Here is a 25,805-nt window from a genome sequence, read left to right as displayed (position 1 = left end):
TGGAGATGAATAATGAATTTTGTCAAAAACTTTCTGGTACTATTTGATAATGGTCTTTCTCCTCTGATATGATAAATTATGTTAATAGATTTCTGAATATTAAATTATTTCTAATGTTAAATCATCTTTGGCTTCCTGAAATGAAATCTTTGTGGTATTGGTGAATTATTCGTCCACAGCGTAGCTGAATTAGCTTTTCTGATATTTTATTGAGCATGTTTATATCGATACATAAGATTGGATTGGAGATTTTCCCTTCTTTGACTGTTGTTATTAGCTGTTACCAGCAGACTCATGCCAATCTCACCAAAGAAATCAGGACACCTTTTCTGTTTTCTTCCTGAATGGTTGCCTAGCAGGAGAGTTATTTATTTTTCAGAAATTTGAAATAATTAACATTTAATTTAGGCCTAGTGTTTACTTCAGGGATGACTTTCATCACTGACTCATTTTTTCCCAAAGTTGGTGATATCCTCAGGTTCTCATTAGTTGCTTTTTATTTTCCTAGAAAACCATCAGTATCAAGATTTTCAAATTTATTTAGTATATGATTATACACTTATTATACATTGCACTATCTTTTAAATTCGTAACTTGTGGTTTTTGCTTTGTATTATTTCTCCTTGTATGGACAGGCTGTAGAATGCACTAGCTAGAAGTCAGTCATGGAGCAGGATATATTTTAATCCTCTCCTTGCCGAGTTCGTGATTTGGGGCTCATTAATTTCCCTCTTCTTCCTGAATATCTTCATGTGTAAAAAAGGATAACGCTAGTGCCCTCCTTGTAGTGCTGTTAGTAACATACCTCACCACTGCCTGGCACATACTAAGTGCTCAATAAATAGTAGCTATGATTCTGTTTTCAACTTTCTTTTTTAAATAATCAAAAACTCATAGACACAGACAACAATGTAGTAGTTACCAGAGGGGAAGCGGGAAGGGGGTTGGTAGATGAGGGTAAAGGGGTCCAATATATGATGATGGAAGGAGAACTGACTCTGGGTGGTGAACACACAATGTTATATATAGATGATGTATTACAGAATTGTACACCTGAAATCTATGTAACTTTACTAACAATTGTCACCCCAAACTGTTTTCAACTTTTTAATATTTGTGTTTATAAAGAAAATAGCATTCAGATTTATATATTAATTGTACAGGTTATTTATTTGATTCCCTAAATTATTGTGTTTTTTTATTTTTAAGTCTACCTTTCATTTCTTCCTTATACTTTTCTTAGTTTTCACTTCCTGCCTTTAAAGGAAATCTCACTCATATGTTTTCCTTGGTTAATTTATTTTAATTCTTTCTTGTTTAATAATACAATTTCAGGCTGAAATCTTATACCATCACATTTTAATATACTGTATTTTCTCAGGTCATTAATTTCTAAATCACCTATAACCAATATTTTAATTTTCTTTTTGACCAGCATGTTACTCAGGAGAGATTTTCAGTTTGTAAAGGCTTGGGTTTTTCTAGTTTGTTTCTAGGTGTTTTTTTTTTTTTCCTTGTCTGTTTGTACATTTAGATTTTTAAAAATTTTTTATTAAATTTATTGAGGTGACAATGGGTTAGTGAAATTATATAGGTTTCAAGTGTACATTTCTCTAATACATCATCTGTATGTTGCATTGTGTGCTCACCACCCAGAGTCAATTCTCCTTCCATCACCATATATTTGGCCCCCTTTACCCTCTTCTACCTCCCCCCTCACCCCTTACCCTCTGGTAACCACTAAACTGTTGTCTGTGTCTCTGAGTTTTTTGTTTCTTTGTTTGTCTTGTTCGTTTGGTGCTTTTAGTTTTATATCCCACATGTGGGTGAAATCATATGGTTCTTGACTTTTGCTGACTTATTTTGCTTAGCATGATAATTTCAAGATCCATCCATGTTGTTGTAAATGGTAGTATTTTATCTTTTCTTATGGCTGAGTAATAGTCCATTGTGTATATATACCACATCTTCTTTATCCAATCATCTATCGATGGACACTTTGGTTGTTTCCATGTCTTGGCCACCGTAAATAATGCTGCAATAGACATACCTGTTTCCTCCAAAATAAGACCTAGCCGGACAATCAGTTCTAATGCGTCTTTTGGAGCAAAAATTAATATAAGACCCAGTCTTATAGGATAGTAAAATAAGACCGGGTCTTATATTAATTTTTGCTCCAAAAGACGCATTAGTACTGATTGTTTGGCTAGGATACTATAAGGCGGGATGTTATATTAATTTCTGCTCCAAAAGACACATTAAAGCTGATTTTCCGGCTAGGTCTTATTTTTGGGGAAACATGGTAACGGAACATATATCTTTACGGATAAATGTTTTCAGATTTTGGGGGGTAGATACCCAGGAGAGGGATTGCTGGGTCATATAGTAAGTCTATTCTTAATTTTCTGAGGAACCTCCATACCGTTTTCCATAGCGGCTGCACCAATTTACATTTTCACCTGCAGCATATGAGGGTTCCTTTTTCTCCACAACCTCTCCAACACTTGTTAATACAGTAATACCTTGGTTTTCCTACGTCTCCGTTGACGAACATTGCGGTTTACGTATGCCGCAACCCGGAAGTAAATGCTTCGGTTTCGAACACGCCCCGGAAGTTGAAATGTCCCGCGGCTTCCGCTGAGTGCAAGATCCGGAGGCCCAGCGGGCGGCTGTTTTCCAACGTCTCAGAGCTCGAAGGGTCTTCCGGAATGGAGTACGTTCGGAAACTGAGGTAACACTGTACTTGGCTTGTTGATAACAGCCATTCTCACTGGTGTGAGGTGGTGGCTCCTTGTTTTGCTTTGCGTTTCCCTAATAGCTAGTGAACAGGAGCGTGTTTTCATACGTCTAACGGCTGTTTGTATGACTTCTGGCGAGAAGTGTCTGTCCAGGTCCTCTGCCCATTTTTTAATGGATTGTTTTATTGTTGTTGTTGAAGTGTATGAGTTCTTTATATATTTTGTATATTAACGCCTATTGGAGGCGTTGTTTGCATAGGTCTTCTCCCATTCAGCTGGGTGCCTCTTTGTTGATAGTTTCTTTTGCTGCACGGAAGTCTTTTAGTTTGATATAGTCACAGTTGTTTATCTTTGCTTTTACTTCCCTTGTCTTTGAGGTGAAATTTATAAAATCCTCTCTGAACCCAAGGTCCGTGAGGTCAGTACCTGTGCTTTGTTCTATGCAATTTACTGTTTCAGGTCTGTGGGGGCAGAGCCCCAGAAAGCAGCTTCCAGGCTCTCGGCCTCACATAGACAGGTGCTGGCTCAGGTAGTAAATGGCCATCAATGTGATTGGATGGCCATCAGCTGTGGCTAGTAGGCTGTCAGCTGTAACCAGTGAGCCATTGGCCACTAATATAACTGCTGTGGCTACGCTAGCAGAGAAGAGAGAAATAATGGGGGCTAGCAAGAAGATGGCGGCTGGGCTGGCAAGCGTGGATGGCGGTTTGCGGACAGTGTGGATCCAGCCTCCAGTGAGAGTATAGTGCCGCCAGAGAGAATATAGTGGTATGACTCCCCTACCTATGGCTCCGTGGGTGTTCCTTTTTGGCCTCACCATATCCTGCGTTCTTGTATGGGGAGCGGGAGCAGAGACCCCGCCGGACGGCCTGCACGACAAATGGCGCAGCGAGCAGGGTCTCCCGCACTACAAGGTCTTATATTTTGGTCTTTGATCCATTTTGAGTTAATTTTGGTACATGCTGACAGGTAGCAGTCTACTTTCATTCTTTTGCACAGGGTTTTCCAATTTTCCCGGCACTGTTTATTGAGGAGACTTTTTTTCCTCCATTTTATGTTTTTGTCTCCTTTGTCAAAAATTATCTGCCCATATATGTAAGTGGGTTTACTTCTGGGTTCTCAGTTCTGTTCCATTTGTCTGTGGGTGTTTTTTTTTCTTCTTTTGGTTGTTGTTGTCTTGTTTTTGCCAATACCATGCAGTTTTTATTATTGTCGCTTTGTAGTATAAATTGAAGTCTGGGAGTGTGATACCTCCGGACTTGTGCTTTTTTCTCAGGATGGCTTTGGCTATTTTGGGTCTTTTGTGATTCCATACAAATCTGATGATTTTTTTGGTTTTATTTCTTTAAAAAATGTCATTGGGATTTTGGTGGCAATTGCATTAAATCTGTATATTGCATTGGGTAATATGGCTATTTTATTATAACTGTTGATTCTTCCAATCCATGAACACGGAATACTTTTCCGTTCCTTTGTGTTCTTCAATTTCTTTTAATAATGTCTTACAGTTTTCAGTGTGTAGGTCCTTCACATCCTTTCTTAAGTTTATTCCTAGGTATTGTGTTCTATTGTATACCTTGCAATTCCAAAAGGACTTGTTTTTTTCATTTTTCTGAAATTTCATTGTTAGTATATATAGGAATGCAATGGGTTTTTGTACATTGATTTTTGTATCCTGGAATTTTACTGTATTTTTTTTATTGTTTCTAATAGCTTTTTGGTGAAGTCTTTAGGGTTTTCTATATAAAGAATCATGTCATCTGCAAAAAGTGACAATTTAACTTCTTCATTCCCAGTGTGGATGCCTTTAATTTTTTTCTCTTGCCTGATTGCTCTGGCGAGGACTTTCAATAAAGCAGAGGAGAGAGGGGACAGCCCTGTCTTGTTCCTGAACGTAGAGCAAAGGGCTTCAGTTTTTCTCCATTAATTATGATATTAGCTGAGGGCTTGTCATATATGGCCTTTATTATGTTGAGGTACTTTCCTTCTACACCCATTTTATTAAGTGTTTTACTCATAAATGGATGTTGGATCTTGCCAAATGCCTTTTCTGCATCTATTGATATGATCGTATGATTTTTACCCTTTATTTTATTTATGTGATGTATCACATTGATCGATTTACATATGTTGAACCATCCTTGTACCCTTGGAATGAACCCCACTTGGTCGTGATGTATAATCTTTTTAATGTATTGTTGTATTTGATTTACTAGTGTTTTGTTTAGGATTTTTGCATTTGTATTCACCAGAGATACTGGTCTGCAGTTTTCTGTTTTGTGTTATCGTTACAAGATTTTTGTATCAGGCTAATGTTGACCACATAAAACGAGTTAGGAAATACTGTCTCTTCAGTTTTGGGGGAGAGTTTGAGGAGGACAGATATTAAATCACCTATGAATGTTTGGTGGAATTCACTAGTGAAGTCATCTGGTCCAGGACTTTTGCTTTTGGAAAGGTTTTGGGTGATTGTTTCAATTTCCTTACTGTTGATCAGTCTATTTAGATTTTCCAGTTCTTCCTGATTCAGTCTAGGAAAGCTATATATTTCTAAGAACTTGTCCATTTCTTCCAGGTTATTGAATTTGGTGGCATATAGTCCTTCATGGTATTCTTGGATGATCCTTTGTATTTCTGTGGTGTCCATGATAACTTCTCTTTCGTTTCTGATTTTGTTTGAGTCTTTTCTTGTTTCCATAGTGAGTCTAGCCAGGGGGTTGTCAATTTTATTAATCTTCCCAAAGAACCAGCTCTTTGTTGCATTAAAGTTTTTCTATTGTCTTTTTGTTCTCTATTTCATTTAATTCTGCTCTAATTTTTATCATTTAGATTTTCCATAGCACTTTCTATTATATATGCCCAGATAATAGTATTTTCTATATGCTTTTCTAAATTAGTATCTTCTACATCTGCCCAGAAGACATGACCTGAATTACCACTTTTTCGACTTCATTGTTTTGAGTTTGTGTGACTTAATATTATATAAATTTTGGAAATTGTATTAATTGACCTCTTGAAAGAAATTCCATTACCTTCTTGATATAACGTTAAAAACATATTCTATCAGTATCAATTATATTATGCAACTCCTTTACATCCTTGGTTTTTCTTTGTCTACTTGGTCTGTCAATAACTGTTAAAATCTCATAGCACCAATGTATGGAAGTCGTTTTTCCCTTGTATTGCTAGCAATTTTAGCCCCAGGATTTAAGGATTTCAACAGGAAACATTTATGATTGTTGATCTGCCTGTGAATTGCATATTTATCAGCATAAAAGAATTCTGTTGTTCTATTTTAAGATATTTTACTTGAATTCTACCGGGTTTGACATTCAGTTTGCAGCCCCTGGCTTAACTTTTGTTTGCCAGCGACTGGCACCTCTTTGCTCATTCTTTTGCATTTAGCCCAAAGATGGAATTCTGTTTTAGTTCTGGTTGGTGTAAGCAGCATAAGGTTGAATTTCAATTTTTGACCCAGTCTTGGAGTCCCTGATTGGGGAACTTAAAAGATTTACATTTGTTGCCCTCACACATTTGTTTGGGTTTACTTCTGTCATTTTGTTTTCCTGTTTCCTCATTTGTATTAACTCCCCCTCCATCCATTTTTTTCACTGTGGGGGGCATAATAATGAAGTAGTTAAGTGTGAACCTGGGCCAACCTCCAGCTCTCTAACTAGCTGTACACCTTCTGTCCAGTAACATTTTGAGGCACATGAATTCACCTGGAGAGCATCTAAAGACGTGTAGCCCCAGTAAAAATAGCAGTATGTTCTTATATGAGGATTAGATTTAAAAACAACAACAACAACAAGTAGAGCAGGGGAAAACGTTAAGAGCTGCTTGCCATATAGAAAGAGAAAGAGAGTAGATTACCCTTGTAGAGCTTCTGGCTCAGAATTCTAAAGAATATGTAGGTCACAGGAGGTCAGAGCGATGAAAAACTTCCAAAATTGGACTCTGTTCCTCCATAAAGTCATGAGTTCACCATCATTTGAAATGTGCGAGAAAGCTGGGCAATCTCAGAATGCACTTGAGATGAATCATAGTTGGAGCATGGTTGCAAGTCATCGCTGCTCAGGTCATTGAAAGCTCGGAAGGTCTGTTACTACTTGAGAAATAGCGTCACTAACAAGATCCTAATCTCTTCCAAATTTGTGATCTTTTAAACATCTTAGATGGGAATTCTGGTTTTGGTTCTGTAGAATCGTTTTCAAAATCAAGTCGCATGCCCAAGCATCCCACCTGGAGATGTGGTTTGTGTGAAGGTCTGTATCGTACAAGTGTACGTACAGAGGGCTCTTCATGCTGGCTGAATATGAGAATCAGCTGGGGTGCTGCACCAATTACCAATGTTTCGTTATCATTCAGCGTATTTGATTTAGTGTTTCTGGGGTTGGAGCCCAGGCATCCTTGTTTATAATCTCTACAGGTGGTTCTAATGTTCACCCGAGCTCAAGAATCAGTGGCCTAGAGGATGTTACCATTGATTTTCCGGTGGGGAGACTTGGCAAACATTTGTGCTTCGCCTCTGGCACGTCTGTTTCCCCATCTTCTGGCCCCGGCCCTCATTTCATTTGGGAACTCATCACTTACGTCTTTCTATCCATGCAGCTCTGGAGGCGTTGACTCCACGATTCCACGTGAAACAGGTCTCTCCGGCTTCAATCAGCCCCCACGTTCTCTAGACCAATCAGAACGCATCAGGGCTTCTCAGGAGACGTCCTCATTCACATGGAAGAAGGCTGGCGGTGCTGGAGCCCCCTCGGGTTCTCAGAGTGAAGCCTGCACAGGAAAAGGTAAAGTTTAAAGGTGGAGAGAGACGGAATTGTGATGCCATCATTTGAGCCCACGCTTATGGTTACCTTCATTCCATAGATGAGGCAGATGAGGCCCGGTGATGTTGGATCAGTTGCCCCCAAATTCCACACCTCAGCAGCAGAAGAGACAGGGCGTGACTCCCCGAGGGTCAGACTTCGAAAGGTAGGGAACTTCGGCTCTACTGCACTGCTTTCGCAAGTCGGAGTTTTAGAGGATTTTATGCTCTTGGGCGATGCTTGTGTTTTGTGTGACCGCTGTTTCTCAGCGTCAAAGTTTTCGTTTGCTTGCTGGCGTGTTGTTTGCTCGCTTTCAAAAGAAAGAGTCCTAAATATTATGGGAGGTTAATGCATGTCGCTAAAATTGTCCTCTTGGAGTTTTTCTTTGGGTACATTCTTGCTGGTTCCCCACAGGTAAATGCATTAGCACAGAATAGGGAAGGTATAGTGTGCTTTAGAAAGAAGGGGAAGAAAGAGCCAAGAAACAGTCCAACGTGGACCACAGTCTCTTAAGACTGGGTGTTGGATACGCTTTAGAGGAGCTTCCTGAAAACAGCCTAACAGCCTCAAAATCACCGTGCTGGAAGTAGGTGGGGTGGGGAATTAGGACATAATAGCAAATGGATTGAACGCTCACTGGGTCAGTATGTGACGCGGACGGGAGTGGAGTTCCAAACACAGCTGTTTCCTGTTACTTGCCATGGCTGCCCAGCACTCCTCACTCCAGCAGTGTTCTGCTTTGCTGATAAGCAGAGTCTGTATGAATTTTAAGACGATCAGAGGTTATCAAGCAGATTTCCTGTTATTTGGGTGACATTTATCAGGCTAACCTTGAAATTACTCAGAAATAGCAGACAGAGTTGTTCTCTGGGCCTGGGAGCTAGGAGTCAGGCCTGAGGATTCCTTCAAAAGGAAAGAAAAATTTTAAAGTCAGGTTCTAAGAATTCCCCGGCTTTCAGATTCATGGTGTTTCATTCCGATCTAGAATCAGATGGGAGGGGACGTACCCATACTGTGTTTCCACAAGCCCTTTGGTGGGCTCTTCTGGTATTCCACAGGGATAGCATTCACCTGTGACCCTCCTAAGCACGGCTTCCTTCCAAGCAGTTGTGATTACAAGCCCATGAGGCAAGTCGAAGCCGTAATGCGCCGTTTTTTACAAGCCGATGTAATTAACCTGCGTAGTCATGGGAAACTCCGTTGCAACTAGCGGTTCAGTGGGATCACGTGGTTAACCAAGGACCAGGCCCAACTAGCCCCGGACCCCGGACGCTGGCCCCTAATTCCCAGCAGTAAGACTGCTCACCTTTTCACGTCTAATTGCAGCCATCAGTTTGATCCCGAAAGAATTATGTCCAATTGGTTTCCGTCTGTCTGCATTTGTAAATGTCATTCTGCCCAGCGTGTGTTGTAAAGATGAGCTGTGCTTCATCGTTTTGTTAGCAGGAATCAATAACGTGGGATTCTTGGCTCACTGAGTGTTAAAAGTCATCCGTGAATCAGTGTAAGCTATTTGTGCAGCACCCCTTGTAACATGCTAATTTGATATCATTGGATTAAATGCCTAGTTTGAGAAGACAGTTATTGAAAATTTTTAAGATTAGCTTAAAGGTTAGCTGAAGCTATAGAAGAGAGATGAGAGATACTGTGTTCTTTTGTTGTGGATAGCCGTGTGTGGGTTCCATTCCTGGGGGAGGGGTGAAATTAAATTGTCAAAGTTAATCATAGGTTCTGGTCCATGAAAATGCAAAACAAAGCCCCTGCATGGAACCTTCACGATGGACCCCTCAAGCTACCCATCGGTGATTCAAAAATGCCTCTGTCTTAGAAGAGACAGAAGTGGTGCTAGAAATTACCTCTTACATGGAAAACAAGGGGAAGTGCAGTGCATTTCCTGGAAATTGCACTATCATGGTGGTTTATCTTTCCCCAAAGTAGGCGAAAAGCAAGCAGTACTTATGTGGTCATCCCACAGAGTTGTTTAATATTTTTTCCCACCGCAGAAAACTCACTGTGAGATTATTTGATGGCCTGAGCTTTCATATAGCCAAACTCTTCCTTAAGCCTGTGGAAATGGACATGCATGTAATGCTTTTATTAATCAGTAAAAGATGCCTTATAAAAATATTCCACTTCATTAGTTATAAAAAAACAACTCTTTATCAAATTCATAAGTACTGCAAAAATATTAAAGCTGTTGAGGATGGGGTGATTTACCTCTGGGAGGTGGATAAATTATTGCAATCTTTCTGACAGGCTATTTCATAAAAGTACCAGATGGCTTAAAATGATTTTACCCTTTTAACCTAGTAAGTTCAGCTTTAGGAAACATTTAAAATTATGGGAAAATATGTATACTGAAGTATGTTTATTGCCATGTTAATTCAAATAACAAAAAATGTGGAAACAACCTAAATATATAACAAAACGAATGATTGAAATAATTATAATCTCTCTATGATGAAAATGAGGGTTTGCAAAAAATAGTTAATTTCCAGGAGAAATATGTAGATACAATGTTAGATGACAAAATCAAGATATGAAGTTATATGCATGCTGTTACCTCACTTATGTAAAAAAATACATTTTGGGAAAGATGCTAGAAGTTAATACACTGGGATGTTAACAATCATTCATTTGACAAACGTTTGCTGTCAGGCACTGATCTAGGACCAGAGGATACAGTGATGGACCAGACATGTCCCTGTCCGCACAAGGCTTCTGTTTCAGTAGGAGACGTAGGCATTGTATGGAAGTGACAAGAGTTATAAAGGAAATAAAATGCGACAGTGGAGTGGTGCCAGCAGTGAGGGGAAGGGTGGGGGCTTCAGATCGAGTGTCGCGGAAGGTTCTCTGAGGAGGTGGCATCTAAACTGACCTGAAGCTGGGGCCATCCATAGATTGAAGGAGGGGTCTGAAGAAAGAATGTAAAATGGGAGGCGACAAAGTAGAAATGGTGATTAAAATCTATGTACTTTTTCAAGGAGTTTTTCTTTGAAAAGGAGTTAAGGAATGAGGGAATGTTTAGAGGGATGTGATGCTCAGGGCTTTTGTTTCTTTTCTGTAAGATGGTAAATATTGGGACATGTTAGTGTGCCAAGGGGGATGGTCAGGTAGAAAGAGAGAAACTGATGGAGAGGAGAAGGAATGATAATCCCAGGGCCCAAGACAAGGCTTTGAGAAGGTAAGAGAAGGTACGATCTAGAGCCAAATGGAGGGGTTGGCCTTTGTCTGAGCCCAGCTCTTCATCCATCGTCACTGTGGTTCTCACCGGAAGGTCAGGCTAATGGGGACGTTGTAATGTTGTAGCGTCAATTCTCCTCATGTGAAAAGGAGATAAAGTAAGTAGTAGTGCCTGGAAAGTAGCACAGTCTCAGTAAATATTAGACATTTTGTTATTTTCATTCTGTGTGTTTTCCAATTATTTCACATTAAACATTTGCTAAAATTATATATTATATATATTATATGTTATATAATATGTATATATGTGTTTTATCATATTCCCTGGTCACTGTTAGTAATGGAAACGTGAACCGTAACGTGACCCAGGAACCCTTAGTACTGAGCCCTTTTCAGCACCACGGACAGCAAACTCTCTACACTCTGCACTCACAAGATTTCAGCGCAGGATTGCCTGGGGACCAGTCGCTCTCATAAATACAAAAAGCAGAGGGGAGATGAACATAGCAAACCTTAGATTGAGCCCCGTGGGAAATTTCTCTTCCTACTTGCAGAGAACAAGGCAGGGCTCTTTCTCTGTGGTGTCTCTGTCCCTTGCACATGGTGCAGGCATTGGGTGAGGCACTGCGCCCTCTTCCAGGAACCCAGTATGTGTGTACCCCCTTAGAGCAAAGCAGGGGAAGTCAGAACCCACGTTTCAGAGGATGGCTTACAGGACACCTGCCGTGCTGGGAGAATGGAGGTGATATCAGGATGCAGTGTGGGCTTCAGTTCTGAATGTGTTGACTTTATCTTCTAATAATGCATTTCATTAGGAACGGGCTGTTGGATGAGCCCGGACAAATACAATGCCTTCTTCACAGGCAGCCTTGCTCTTCAGTAGTTTCTTAAGCAGAGGGTTTATTGAAAGGTTCCCATCTGCGGCTCTAGGGCAGGGGATCAGAAATGGAAAGTGGGGGGGGGAGCAAAGAGAAGTAAATCTCACCAGGCTTGTCTTGCGCCAGGCACTTCACGTGGCTTAGCTTATTTACCCGCTATTTTTTAAGGTGGACATCAGCCCTGTCTGTCTGAGGGGAAAGCTCTGACAAGTTTTGTAACGTATATGACCTCCAGCCAGGCCCCATTATTTGCTCAGACCCCGTTCGAGATCACCACATTGGCTAACTTTTATTGAGTCCTACCAACTGTCCTAAGCACTGAACATGCATCATACTGTTTCTTCCTCACAACCAACCTTATGAGAAAGACACCATTGTTCCCATTTTACTGCTGAGGAAACTGAGGCCCCAAGAAGTTAAAGAAAACTAACCCACAGTCCCATAGTAAGTGGAGGCCCAGGCAGACTTACTCCTGGGCCGAGTTATTAAGGCCGTGATAGGACAATTGACTGTGTGCTCATCACACAGGAAGTTGAGAGAAACAACTCAGGAGTCAGACATACCCCCTTGCCTTTCACTCTCTGTGTCGCCCTCAAGCAAGTGCCTGAAGCCCAGTGGGTCTATTTCTTCAACATTGAAATGAGGACACTATTTCCTGTCTCACAGAGATAATATGTAGAAATAAACAGGTGCCCAAGACAACACTCAGTAAGTGTTAGTTCCCCTTTCTCTATCACGACATATGTCAGGGTAGAAATGAAGAATGGTAATTGGAAATGACCTTCCCGCCCATCTCCTTGCCACAGAGAATGTTCTTGGAGTAACGCCAAGCTGAAAGCTGAAGTGCAATGTACTATAACAGTTTGGGAAGAAAACATGAGTCAAACTGGACTTTTATTTTTGGTTAAATCCCACCACCCTTCCTACCCTATCATAAAAGTAGTCACTGCTTATTTTAGGAAATTGGACAATATAGGAAAATAAAGAAAAACAAGTATCCATAATCTCGACACCCAAACACAATTGCTGTTGGTGTTTTTTTTCCTTCCTGATGCTTGTTTTTTTTTTTTTTTTTAAAGAGATGAAATCATATTGGGTATAAAGTTTTGTAGTTTGCTTTTCCGACTAAATAATATGACACAAGCATTTTCCTATGATAGTGGCAATCTCTTTGTAACCATCATTAAGTGCGGTGTAATGTTCCATTCTATTGTGATTTACTTACGCCCATACGGTTTCTCAATTTTCCGCTATTATAAAAATGCTAAGATGACCACGATTTCAAACCCCAAATTTATCCAAGTTGCTAGTCATTTCCCTAAGGCATAGATATTTTTAAAGGCTCAAGATATACATTGCCAAATGGCTTTCCAGAAATGTTTAACCAAGTTCTATTCCCACCATGATAATGAGATTCTTCACTACACCCATGCTAATAATGATAATTATGAGGTTTAGAATCTTCGTTAACTGGATTATTAAAAATCTTATTATTTCTTTTTTTTTCAAATCTTGTTTCAATGTACAATTCTTTGACCCAAAATGTTGAATACTCATCACTTTATTTTTTGAATTTTTCTTTATGCCTGAATTTCTTATTTTTCAGTTGTATTGTGACATATATAAAATGTATAATTTAAATCACCATAATAATAATGCAATAAGCACTAATTTATTCATCCAGTTTATAAAATACTGCATGTCTGCACCTTAGAAGTCTCTTGGGTGTCTCTCCTAACTGTATTTTCCTCCTCCCCTCTGAGGTAACTATATAATTCTGACATTGGTGGTAATTATTTTATTTTTCCATATAGTTTTACCAACCATTCGTTCATCTCTAAAAACCAAGTTTCTTTTGTCTGGTTTTGGACTTTATATAAATGCAATAATGATGTAAATATTCTTCTGTGGCTTATTCATCTTAAGTTGATATTCATCTACGTTAATATATATACTAAAATTCATTCCTGTCCCCTACTGTGTAGCATTCCATTGTGTGCACGTTTATCCAGGGGGATTGTTGAGTCACTGGGTATGTACAGCTTCACCTTTACTTGGTAATCCGTTAGGTTTTCAGTTCATTCTATTATATGTTGTAAATATACCTCCCAGGTTATTCGGTTCCTATCTTTTGTAGCTTCTCTCTGACAAGTAGAAATTATTTTTATTCCAATATATGAACTTTTCCTTTTGTGACTCGCTCATTGCTTCGATATCCAGAAAGTTCTCTGTCACCCTTAAATGGAAATTTTTTTCCATGATGTTCTTCAGTTTTGTTGTTCTTTTCTTTTCCTTTTTCTGTCTTTGAGCCTTATGTACTGTATGTGTTTAACCCTTTATACCATTTGGCATTTATTTTGCTATACAGCATGAAGTGAAACTGTTTGGTTTTGCTCAGTTGCTAGCCAGTGGCTTTATAAAGCATATTAAATACCTCTTCTGTGCCAGGTATCATCTGTTGAAATCTCAGCCCCCACACCTGTCCTTATGTATGCTCTATACTGCCACAGCTGGAAGCCTGTAAACTACATTTCCCAGAGTTCCTTGCTAGCTGATGTTTGTTTCTGCCAATAGAAAGCAGTCACATGGGATTAACAGGTGGGGAAAATGTAAACGTGATCTTTCTGCCTGTGGCAGCAGTATCAGCAAGAATGCAGACTGCTAGGCTCTTGATAACACCACCTTCCCGGTTTTGATTCTCCTGCTGTAGAAGACCAAGTATTCATCTGGGGACATCATTCCTTCTTCTCTTTTGTTTTTCTGGTTTTTGTATACATTTGTAATCAGTTCCTTGTATTAAATCCCTCCCTGAAGTACCATAAGTGCGTTCTGTTTGCCTGGGTGTACGCTGATTGGTAAAGCTTCCTCTCCCTACTGATTTGCAATGCCAGGATTATCGTGTGCGTGTGTGTGAGTGTGTAAGGAAGGAGAGAGAGTGAAAGAACAAGAGAGAATGTGTGCTATTTATTTTGAAGCGATATATTTTGATGCATTGATCCTTTTGGCAATTCTTGCAAGTACTTATTTATTGTCATAATTATTATCACTTTAGCATACCTTTCAGTATTGGAAATTGCAAATGTTCCCCCATTCTTCGTTTCTTACGTTGTCTTTACTATTCTCATTTACTTATGAAACTAGGCTTTTAAGAAGAAAAAATCTTTGAAAGGACCATCGACTGTGCTCTGTCTACTGTAATCTTTTCCCTGCATCTTGGTGAAGCCGCGTATGCTTAAGAGCCACTAAGAGGCTTCATTGTGGAGAATCACAGAGACAGTCGCACACACAGCTGGACACACAGAGTACCTCCCCCTGCGGGGGGCAGAGCAGGCAGGTGTGTCTCCGTACAGGTGATCGGTGATCAGCCATTAAGAGTGCTTCTTCTCTGCCACCGCAGAGTCCCCCTACTTGGAGAAGAGTCTGCAGAACTGTCATCTCTAACAATGAAAGGGGAACTTATTTTCTCTAAGTCAACCTGGCTAACAATGCCCAAGGTCAGAAGAGATATTTCCTGCAAGACCTTGCAATTTCTCAATAATGCTATTTGGGTTCATTGGATGAAATGGTTGTGGGAGAATGATCTGATCATTATTTTAAACACTGGGCAATCATAGCAGGAGATGCCTCTGCAACGTACTCTCTTTGCTTTGGTAACTACCCAAACAAAGAGAATTGGAGAAGGTGCCTCCTTATTTTATTTTATTTTTTGTAAAAGGAGGCTCTCGTAATATTCTGACAACACCCCTGAAATCTCCCCACCAGGCTCTCTGCGTGCTCTTCTGTTAAATCTAGTTTAGTTGGAGACAAAGGCTGCCTCCATTTGGAACTCCCAGCCCTGGGGAAGTTTCTGGACTTGCCCCCACACAGTTGCTTTGTGTATACGGCCACTTTGGAACATGAAAGCTCTCTGCCAGATCCTCGGGGCTCTGCGCCCTGGAGAGTCAGGCACACTGAGTGTGCAGAGCAGAGAAAGTCTTTGAAAGGGAGCGTGGGGCCTGTGCCAGAGCTCGCCTGGCAGGGAGAGCTGCGTGAAGGGCGGTATGACCTTGCACAGACTTGGAGCGGAGTGGGAACCCCACCGCCCACCTCACCTCCACTGTGCTTCAGAGTCACCTCCTCCAGCTTTAGAGGCAGACCGCCTGGCTTTGAATTCTGGCTGCTTTGCCTCCAGTTAGCCGGGGACTTCTGTGCCTCAGTTTCCTCCTCTGTGCAATGTTAAAAATAATGACTGTCAAAGGATAGCTAGATTTAAGTGCGGTAACCCACGTGAGGCCTAAGGACAGTGCCTCAGGGTAATAAACAACACATACTAGCCCCACTTCCCCAGCCATATCCCCAAACCCCTCCGCCCCAGCCTTAAAATGTAGATAGTTAATTGTGTGGACTTGGGAGCTAGACTGCCCAGTTTGTATCCTGATTCTGCCAACTCCTGGCTGTGTGACTTTGAGTGAGTTGCCTAACCTCTCTGAGTCTCACTTTGCTCATCCGTAGTATAGATTTAACAATAGTACCTCCCCATGGCATTGCTGTGAGGACTGAATTAGTTAATTCCCAGTAAACACTCAGACCAGTGATTCTCAATCAGGGACAAGTGTGCCTCCCAGGGGACATTAGATAATGTTTGCAGACATTTTGGTTGTCACAACTGGGGTGTGTGCTACTGACATACGGGTAGGAAGGCCAGGGGTGCTGCTAAACATTCTGCAATGCACAGGACACCCCCCACCACGCTCCAACCAAGAATTACCCGGCCATGCATATCAGGATAAACCTGACTGACCCGTGCATGGCTGGGAGTATAAAGATGCATTACATGCGGTCTGACCCTCAAATGCCTCAGTCTGGAGGGGAAGCCAGTATGAGGCTTTGGGATTGGAGGGCGGGGCAGGGAGCTTGGTGTTTGAAAACTATGCAGAGCAGCTGGTCAAAGGAGGCCCCCTTTTCATGTCATTGCTGCCCCGTTGTAGAAGCAGACGTGCTTTGGGGGAAACACCAGGTCAGCAGGTAATGGTGATGCAGGTTGGTGGCTGCTATGCAGGAAGATGGGCAGGACTCTGGGCCGGCGTGGCCAGGCCAGGGGAGGAGCAGACAGGTTTCCAAAGGCAGGTGATGCCTCATGAATGGCAAGTAGAAGTTAGGAAGGCAAAAGCGGGGGCTGGCAGGGCAGAGGAAACCTCACCTACAAAAGGACAGAGGTATCATTTAGTCAGAAAAGCTATACTGAGCACCTAATGTGGGCCAGGCACCGTTCCAGGCACTGGTCATACAGCCATGAACCAACGACAAAAGGTGGCACTCTCATGGTTTCATAGGGCAGGGCGCAGATAACAAACACACATGTACGTAATGTCAGGGGTGACAAGTCCTGCAAGCAGGGAAGGGGGTAGAGAGTGTTCGGGGGTTGCAACATCAGATACTAGACTCAAGAAAGACCTCAGAAAAGGTACGACCTTTGAGCAATGACCTGAAGACAGTGAAGGAGGGAGCCATGTGGAGATGTGTGTTCCAGGCAAAGTCAGTGGCTTGTGCAAAGGCCTTGGGGCAGGAGCCTAGCATGTCAGCCACCAGGGAAATACCAACGTGTTTTCTGTAAGGTCTCACTTGTTTAGACGCAACAGTCCATTTTCTGGGCAGCTGTGTCCATCGATGCTGCTTTGCTATCCATTTGTCGGCAAGATGCGGTCACCACCAGAGGTTTCTTTCTACACCTGATGAAGTTCCCTGGTGGCAGCTACGTGGCTTCCGGCACGTCACTCTGACTTGCTGAGTCTCTGATTCCTTGACTGGAGGAATGAGGAGATTCAGCAGTCGCTAACTCTCGCCCCAGCTCCGGGACTCTACAGATGCCTCAGAGTTCTCCGTGGAAGCCTGTGGAACAATTGCTAAGACTTGTGGAGCACTAACTGAACACCGGGCATCAAGCTAAACACTTTCCATGCATCCGTCAGGAACGGCTCATCGCAAGCCCAGAACAGTAGCTGTGTTTCTCCACTTTAGAGATGAGCAAAGGGAGGCCCAGAGGGCCTGAGAGATGTGCCTAAAATCACACAGCGTGTACGTGGCAGTCAGAGCGGTCTCTGTCCATCTGCAAAGCCTTTACTCTGTGGACTCCAGGAGCTAGAATATCCGAGACTGAGAGGAGGGAGAATGCCAGCCTTCAGCTTCTCCCGTCTCCACTCTTACACCTGCTCTGCTGATGTACCTGAGGGGCTCAGAGGACCTGTCCTCCATCACTGGGGTCCTTTCAGCAAAGTCACAGCCAGAATGCTATGTTGTCAGAGAAGGGATGACATTTTAGTAAGACCTCACCCAGATGGCAGCTTTGTGCACAGGCCGGAGGCTTGTTTGTGGGGCCGGCTGCACGGGGCATCCCAGACCCCTGTGCAGGGTCAGGTTGAGCCAGATTCCAGCCTCAGATACCAGGAGACGCACGCACACCACAAGATGGAAAACACGGCTGACAAATTCGCCTTGCAGCACATGGTTGCCTAGCAACGGCAAGTGACAAGCTGCCAACTTGGTGATACAATCGCAGTGGGGAGATCAGAGTTAGCCAATTAAAAGTTTTCTTTATTTATTTATTGCATTCCCCCCTCTTTTTTTTTTGTCTTATAATTTCATTTAGTCCTGACTGCCTTTAAACATGGATAAAGAAGCCTGGCAGGGAGGAGTGGCACCCGTGTGCGTGACACGGTCCGTTTCTCTCCTCGGTCGTTCAGAAAATATGCTCATCACGTGCCAGCCACGGCCCAGAGGATAATGTTATTAACATGTAGGTTTGTGTACCTGTCTTGGAGTCTTAGCTCTGCTGTGAAATTTAAAATTCACCTGGGAGTTAGGGCAAATCTGATTTTTATGGCTGTAAAGTCAGTGCTTCCACACGGCCAACTTCAAAGCTTTGGGAAACGCCTGCCACATAGTAGGTGCTCCATAAAGGATTGACTGACTGAGTGACTGTATGAATGAGTGACTGAAAGGAAGGAAGGAAGGAAGGAAGGAAAAAAGGAAGGAAGGAGGAAGGAAGGAAGGAAGGAAAGAAGGAAGAAAGGAAGAAGCAGACCCCTGGGAAAAATTGTGAAGTGAACTTACAGCCACACAGGTGGGTCTAATGTCACCGAGTTATAAATACAATCTTAGTATCATTCACAAGAATTTTTTCTCTTATCATTGTCTGTCCCATCTCCTCAGCTTTCCAGATGGGTTTTAAGTAGCGGTACGAAGAATCCAATTTGAGACGTGAGGGATGAGGGAGTCAGAAAAGGTTCCTGTTTCCTATACCATGTTCATTGTCCCCCTGGCTCCGAGCTCTGCAGCCCCCCTGTGTCCTGCTGCACTTTGGCCCTGCCTCTCTGGGTGGGGTGTGCTCTGTCTCCTCCACCTGTCCCCTGTCACATCATTCAGACGGCATCACTCTTCCTAAGGGTCCCAAAGATGCATACTTTTACCACATAGGTCATTTGTTTCCAAAGTGTCACCTCCGCGGGGAATGCCAGTTGAGGATATGTGGAGACTTGGGCCCTGCTCATGCGTACGTTTATTTTTGTGTAAAAACAAGTGGAACGTATGTTGTTCCAGGAAGAAAAAACCAACAACTCGTGGTCTGCACCAGGCTCTTGCACTGACCCCCGTGTGACCTTGGGCAGTTTGGCGTCTTGTCTTCCAGGGCCTGTCGTATTCGATGGAGGAGCTGCTCCCTTCCAGTTTCAGACATTCGTGCTTTTAGAACAATGTTTCTTAACCTTTTTAAAAATAATTTTTTCTTCCACGCCCCCCCATGCCTTTTTAGACATGTTTTTCCTAATTGTTCCCCCATGTCATTTGAACACCATCAATATACGTGTTTTTGTAGTGTGCGTATATCTGCTTTACGCATAGAAAACGTAAGATCGTTTTGTGCATCCCCCCCAGAACCAGTTTTCACCCCATTGAGGAGGATACAGTCCCTTTGACACAGCGTGTTGTATAGTAAAGTCCTCTATCCATTCCTTGGACTTCTGGAGCTCAGGAAAATAGAAGGCCAGTCTGTACTTGAACGGACAGCACTCACTGGACAAAAAATGAACAACAACTAACTCCTTTTTGGGGTGAGGTCGTTGTAGCCTTTCTCTGGCACCACTTACACAGCGCAGAATCTTACCTGGCCACCATCACCGTCTTTATTCTTGGACCAGCTGTGTCTGTATTCCAACACTGTGCACGGAGCTTGTGTGTGGAGACCAACAAGAGTGTGACGATTCATTTATGTGTCGACTTGACTGAACCATAGGTGCCCAGACATGTGGTCGAACGTGAGTCTGGGTGTGTCTGGGAGGCAGTCTCTGGGCAAGATTCACATTTGAATCCACAGACGGAGGAAAGCAGATGGCCCCGCCCCACCGTGGCTGGGCCCTCAGCCCGTCCTTTGGAGGCCTGACAAGAACACAATGGAGGAATGACGGGGAATTTGCTCTCTTCAATGCTTTGGGGCTGGGACATTGCTTTTCTCTTACAGTCAGAGGGACGCGAACTTACACCCTTGGCTCCCCCGCCCCTCAGGCCTTCAGCCTGGGACTGGAACACAGCACAGGCTCTCCTGGTCGCCACCTTGCTGACGGCAGAGCGTGGGCCTTCCAGGCTGCAGAGTCACACGAACCAGTTAGTTCCTTTGAATAAACCTCCTTCCTTTGCACCTGTTTCCTTGGGGAGCCCTGGCCAATACTGGAGCTTGGGGAGAGATGAGGACGCAGAGCTCAGTAGGGCCCGGTCATGCTGGACCCCGAGGTGGCCGTCATAGCCGACGTGTATCTTGTGCCTTGCACGTCCCCTCCAGTCTCTTGTTCTGTGCATACACCCCCCGGCTTCTGTGTGCTCGCTGCTGACAGCTGGCATTTGTGGCCTCCATCAGAGGGTTATTCTCGGCGTTGGAGCTACCACACTAGACTGAGAACTGGGGTTACGTCCCCTGGGGTGGCCCATAGCTAAGGGCTGACTGGTGGGGAGCACAGAGTCCCTAATCTCCTTGTCTTAAGTCAGAACAAACTCGGAGGTAGGTGTAACTTAAGGTCCACAGAGTCAGGCTGGGGGTGGGACGTAACTTGAAACGTCATGCTTGCTTGTTGCCTTCTCCTTCTCTAGCCTGTTTCTCCGGTCTCTTGAAAGCCCTTCCTTAATCGATAAGATGCACTAGAATCGTGGCCTCCAGATCTGCTTCTAGAAGGAGCTGACCAAAGACAGACAGAGTAAGCTTTGGGACTGTCTCCTTAGAAAAGTGGGAAACCAGTAAGTGTTTTTCATCCAAGAGTGAAATTCTCAGATTAGAAAACTCCCCCTCCCAGCACAAGCTGTGGACTAATTGCGTCGTTTTTCTTGGCTGAAGTAGGCGTCTGCTTCCCCTTCTCTGGAGCGAGTGGACCGACCCTTGAGTTTTCCCGTCTCCTTGAAGCCAGTGGATTCGTGTGTGTATTTATGAACTTGGAAGGCCTACTCCCAGACATCCATCCATCCATCCATCCATCCATCCATCCATCCATCCACTCATCCATCCATCCATCCATCCATCCATCCATCCATCCATCCATCCATCCACTCCTCCATCCATCCATCCATCCATCCATCCATCCATCCATCCACTCCTCCATCCATCCATCCATCCATCCATCCATCCATCCATCCACTCCTCATCCGTCAAGCTATCCATCCATCTTATTTTTGATTATATATATTAGGCATATACGTCTAATCTTTTGACTTCTTAGACCCCCAAGCTACTTACCATCCAGCAACCCTCCTGGTATCTGAGCCGGTACATGGTTCTTTATATCTCTTGGTTTGACTCTGGTCTTCAGAAATGTCTAAGCATACCAGTAATATGTTTGGACAAAGAGCTTGAGTAACACCCATGATGGACCTACTAGGTGCCTCGAGTGGACCCCACGTCACTTTCGTACCTTGTAACTGGTTGTGCTCTAGGAAGGTGCCAATGTCACGTGATCGCATACCAGCAGGGACTTTGCTCTGGGTCTCGCTCACAGCCAATCTAAGACGAGGCTGGGCAAACACTCCGTGAGGTGCTCAATGTGTGTTTGCTTTGTTCTATCAAAGAAACACACCTCTGTCAAAATTGTTTTGTGAACTCAGGGATGGGTTTTTGTTCCTGTTAGTCCTCAAAGGCATTGTGTGAAATAAGTTTATAACTGCCCCAAGCCTTAACATGCTTTGGCAATATTTCCTTTATGAATTATGGAGGGTTTTTTAAAATTTCATTTTCTGTAAGGTGAATTTACTTCTTACTCTCGCCATGCCCACCTCGGTATCCTGGAATGATGCCGCCATGATCCACAATAAATATTTCCTCATCAAATAGCAGGTCTTCTCCATTCAGCCCTGGTACAGGACTTCCTGCCCCATCTCCCTCTGGTGTACCGGTCTGGGAACTGGAGATTCCATCTAATCGTTTGCTTCTGTGCTGTGGTGCTAGTAGCTTCTTGTTTTTCAGGGAAGAGCGAAGCATTCGAATGACAAAGCCATTCTGACAAGAGTTGACAAATATCTATCGAGACCATGGGGAGAGTGAAATCTTTCTGACAACTCTGTTATTTTTCTTTTTATCTCCAAGTCTTTGGGGGGTAATCTTCCTTCAGGGAGCTCAAACTCGCCCTCCTTCCCTTACTCTACAGGAGAGAATGGGGGAAAACTGGATGATTTGTAAGGATCTTTGCACATATAACTTTTTTTTACAAGTCTGTGAGATACGCCATTTAAGAGAAAAAGATCTTGAGCTACAGCTTTTTCAATAGTGGACAATGGTAGATGCCTACACACAGGGGGCCCGGAACAGATGGTCAGACCATTGTCTCAAGAGAAGGCTCCACTTTCCAAAATTTTTTGCCAAATTACATTTGCAATTTACAGTTGTGGGATATGGGTACAATTGTCTCATATCTAACTAAAATAATGTGTTTATTGTTTAGTTACACATATGTTTTAGATTACACATAAAATTGTAATTTATAAATAAGCCTTTTTTTCTTTTTTTTTTTTAACTTGCATTTCAGGAAACAATTGCATTCAAACTTTTCACATGCGTTGCCTGCATGATTTTCTCTGGCCACATTTAAGTGAGTCATTTCACAGGTTTCTTGAGTGTGCCGGTTTCACTCCCGTCCAAAGTATTTGAGATATAGTTGTTTTTGTGTTCACAGATGATGCCGCAACTAGAAATTGTATTCCAAGCCACCAGTCCTAATTTGCACAAATTTAGGACACTTCTTTTATCGTGAAACATAACAAAAATACAGAGATATGCAGAAAACATATGAATGGTTCAGTGGATAATTATAAAGTGCACGCTTTTGTCATAGCCACCCAGACAAAGAAGTAGAATATTTCCAGGTACTCAAAAGATCAGCTCTCATTTCTCTTCACTGGAGGTAACACCACCTTAACTTTTGTGATCACAAAAGCATGAACAGTTTTGTTTTTAAAAAATATTTGTTCCAGAAAAAATATATATATTTATTCTTTGCTTGTGCGTTGTTTGCACAACCCAAGCTCTTCGTCTGTTTCATTTTAAAGTGGCTTCACAAGTTTTATTTATAATAACAACTGACAGTGGTGACGGAAAGGACATACTCCCAGGAATAATTACTAAATGTGTATTTACTTGCTTCCTTGTTTACTGATGCTGGCATGGGATCTCTGTAAACATCCAAAGCTGACATTGATTGAGGCCATTTCAGGATAATGTGTGTTCTCCCAGAAGTACCTTGCTCTTCCAAGTAAAGTAATTGGCAAATGTGTCCCATAATTTGAGAAGCCATAAGCGGACATGTATAAGGTGATACACTCTGCTGAGGTATAAATTGGAGCCAATATCTTCCATTGTATACAGGCCTATGTGGCATATTTTAAATTCAAATTTTCTTTAATAATGAAGTGTTTGAAAGATGAAAAATGAAAAGAGTGTATATATAGCATGTGCCCGTATACTCAGGGACACACAGATGTCGCACATGGTACTATTATATAACAGATTACAAAAATAAGTAGAAAAAACAGCTTCAAAATAGTAGTTATAATATTGTGTGTGTGTTAAATTGCATGAGATGCAGCGTCTGGAACTTAGCTTTTTATTCCTCCTATGCTCGTTTTGAAATGTATCCACGTTGTTACATATAGATTTAGTTCCTTTATTTTAAATGCTGTAGCATAACCCATTGCAGAAGTATGCTATAATTTACATTTCCATTCCCCTATTGCTGGAACATTTAGGTTGATTTTGTTCAAACATTGGATTGATGAAAAATTTCAAACAAACAGACAGATTTAGAGTCGTACAGTGAAGAATCATAAACCCTCCACCCAGATTCTACAATTAGCATTTTGTTATATTTGCTTTATTACTCAATTTACCCATCCATTCATCCATCCATCCCTCCATCCATCCATCTTATTTTTATTTTCTGAGGCTTTGCAAAGGAAGTTGCTGTATTTTACTATTCAAAATAATATTAGGGATGGAGGGCAAAATAGTGGTTCCCGGGGGTTAGGGATGGGTGGACGGAGCAAGGTGTGACCATAGAAGCTGCCATAAGAAAAATCTTTGTGGTGATGGTATAGTTCTCTCTCTTGGTTTTGATGGTGGTTTCATGTAACCACACATATGATAAAATGACATGGAATTGTACCAATGTCAATTTCTTGGTTTTGATATTAAAGTTGTATAAGATGTAACCATCGGGAGAAACTAGGTGCTGGGTACACAGGACCTCTTTGTGCGTCTGTAATTATTTTAAAATAAAAAGTTGAAACACAAAGAAATAACGTGAATAAAGAGTACATTCGAAGCCCCGAGACATTATTGTAAAGGCAGAGACATCGTGATCAAGAAATAAACAAGTGTCAGAGTAGAGTCAGAAAGCCCCTGGTGGCAAAGCAGAGAACGTGAAAGAACCTGTGTTCTTGAGGGTCACCCCTGAGTCACAAAATGAAGCAACTTCCCTACAACTTTTTCTAATGGGAGGTAACGCATTTTTCTCTGTGTAAGCCACTTTCCTGGCGACCGTGTTATTAGTGATATAAGTATTAAAGAAACCAACTTTGCTAGTTTTTAGAATAAAGCTTTTTAAGGGAAAGATATTGCAGTGAGCAGCGTTGCATATGTCTTCGTCTGTCAGTGTGAGTTCCTCTAGAGATATGTCTGGGAACCCAACGGCGGGAAAGCTAAGGGGCCGTCCAGTGTAAGTTGCACCCAAAATGCTATTGTTTAAAATCTTAAAACACCCACAATTTAAGCTGGATCTGGATTTCAGAAGTGTTAAAATGTAGGTGTGAGGGTGGGGATTGGACGTCAAGGAGAAGCATCTTAAAATCAGTGCAATGCAGCAGATACCTCCAAATCTGCTTCGCAAAGTGACCATAAAAAACCTTTCACTCCCAATGGCGGTGTGAAATGCTCCACATCCCCACGAAAGCTTTCATAATTTGGTGATATGGATTTAAAAAAAAAAAAATTTCACCGTGGTTCCCTAAGCACCTTTGCAAAATGTTTGTGGTTGATTTGTGTTCCTTCTAGTGTGTTGCCATTTGTATCTACTCAGTTTTGTCTTTTCCGTATTGACTTTAGGAGCTCTTTATATGTTCTAGTTTTATTCATTGCCAGTATCATCTCTTATATTCTGGATTGGTTTTGTAGCGCTTTCTGTTTTTACATTTTTCTAATTGTCTCTTGCAAATAGGAGATTAACCCATGCCCTGACTCTGCTGGATGCTTTCAAAGGCTTTGCTACTTTATTACATTTCAGAGGCCGAGTAAATGGCAAATTGAACTCAGCCATGAGAAGGATACATAGCATACAATGGGTTCCACGCCTTCATCCGTGGCAGACATTACTAATCAATCACGGACCTTAACTCAGCAGTCCTGGAAATCATTAATTAATCAGAGTTGGCAGGTGTAATAAAACTTTTTGACAAAAGTGACTGCTTTGGGGGGAAGTTGACTTGATATTTTGCTCTGGAAATTTTGATTTTTTTTTCTTGAAAATTCTTTGTACCTATATCTGGTAGATACATCAGAAAAACTGTGGATTGTCTTATGCCAGAGTTAGCATTTTAAAACGTGAATGGACGTTACCTCCATATGTAGCCCATGGCAGACATTACTGAACGATCCCATCATATTTTCTCATCCAGTCTGAACTCAGTCCCAGAAT

Source organism: Rhinolophus sinicus, linkage group LG18 (genome assembly GCF_036562045.2).
Source record: "Rhinolophus sinicus isolate RSC01 linkage group LG18, ASM3656204v1, whole genome shotgun sequence".
Taxonomy (NCBI): Eukaryota; Metazoa; Chordata; class Mammalia; order Chiroptera; family Rhinolophidae; genus Rhinolophus; species Rhinolophus sinicus.
The sequence above is the reverse complement of the archived record's forward strand: the minus strand, read 5'-3'. Positions refer to the sequence as shown.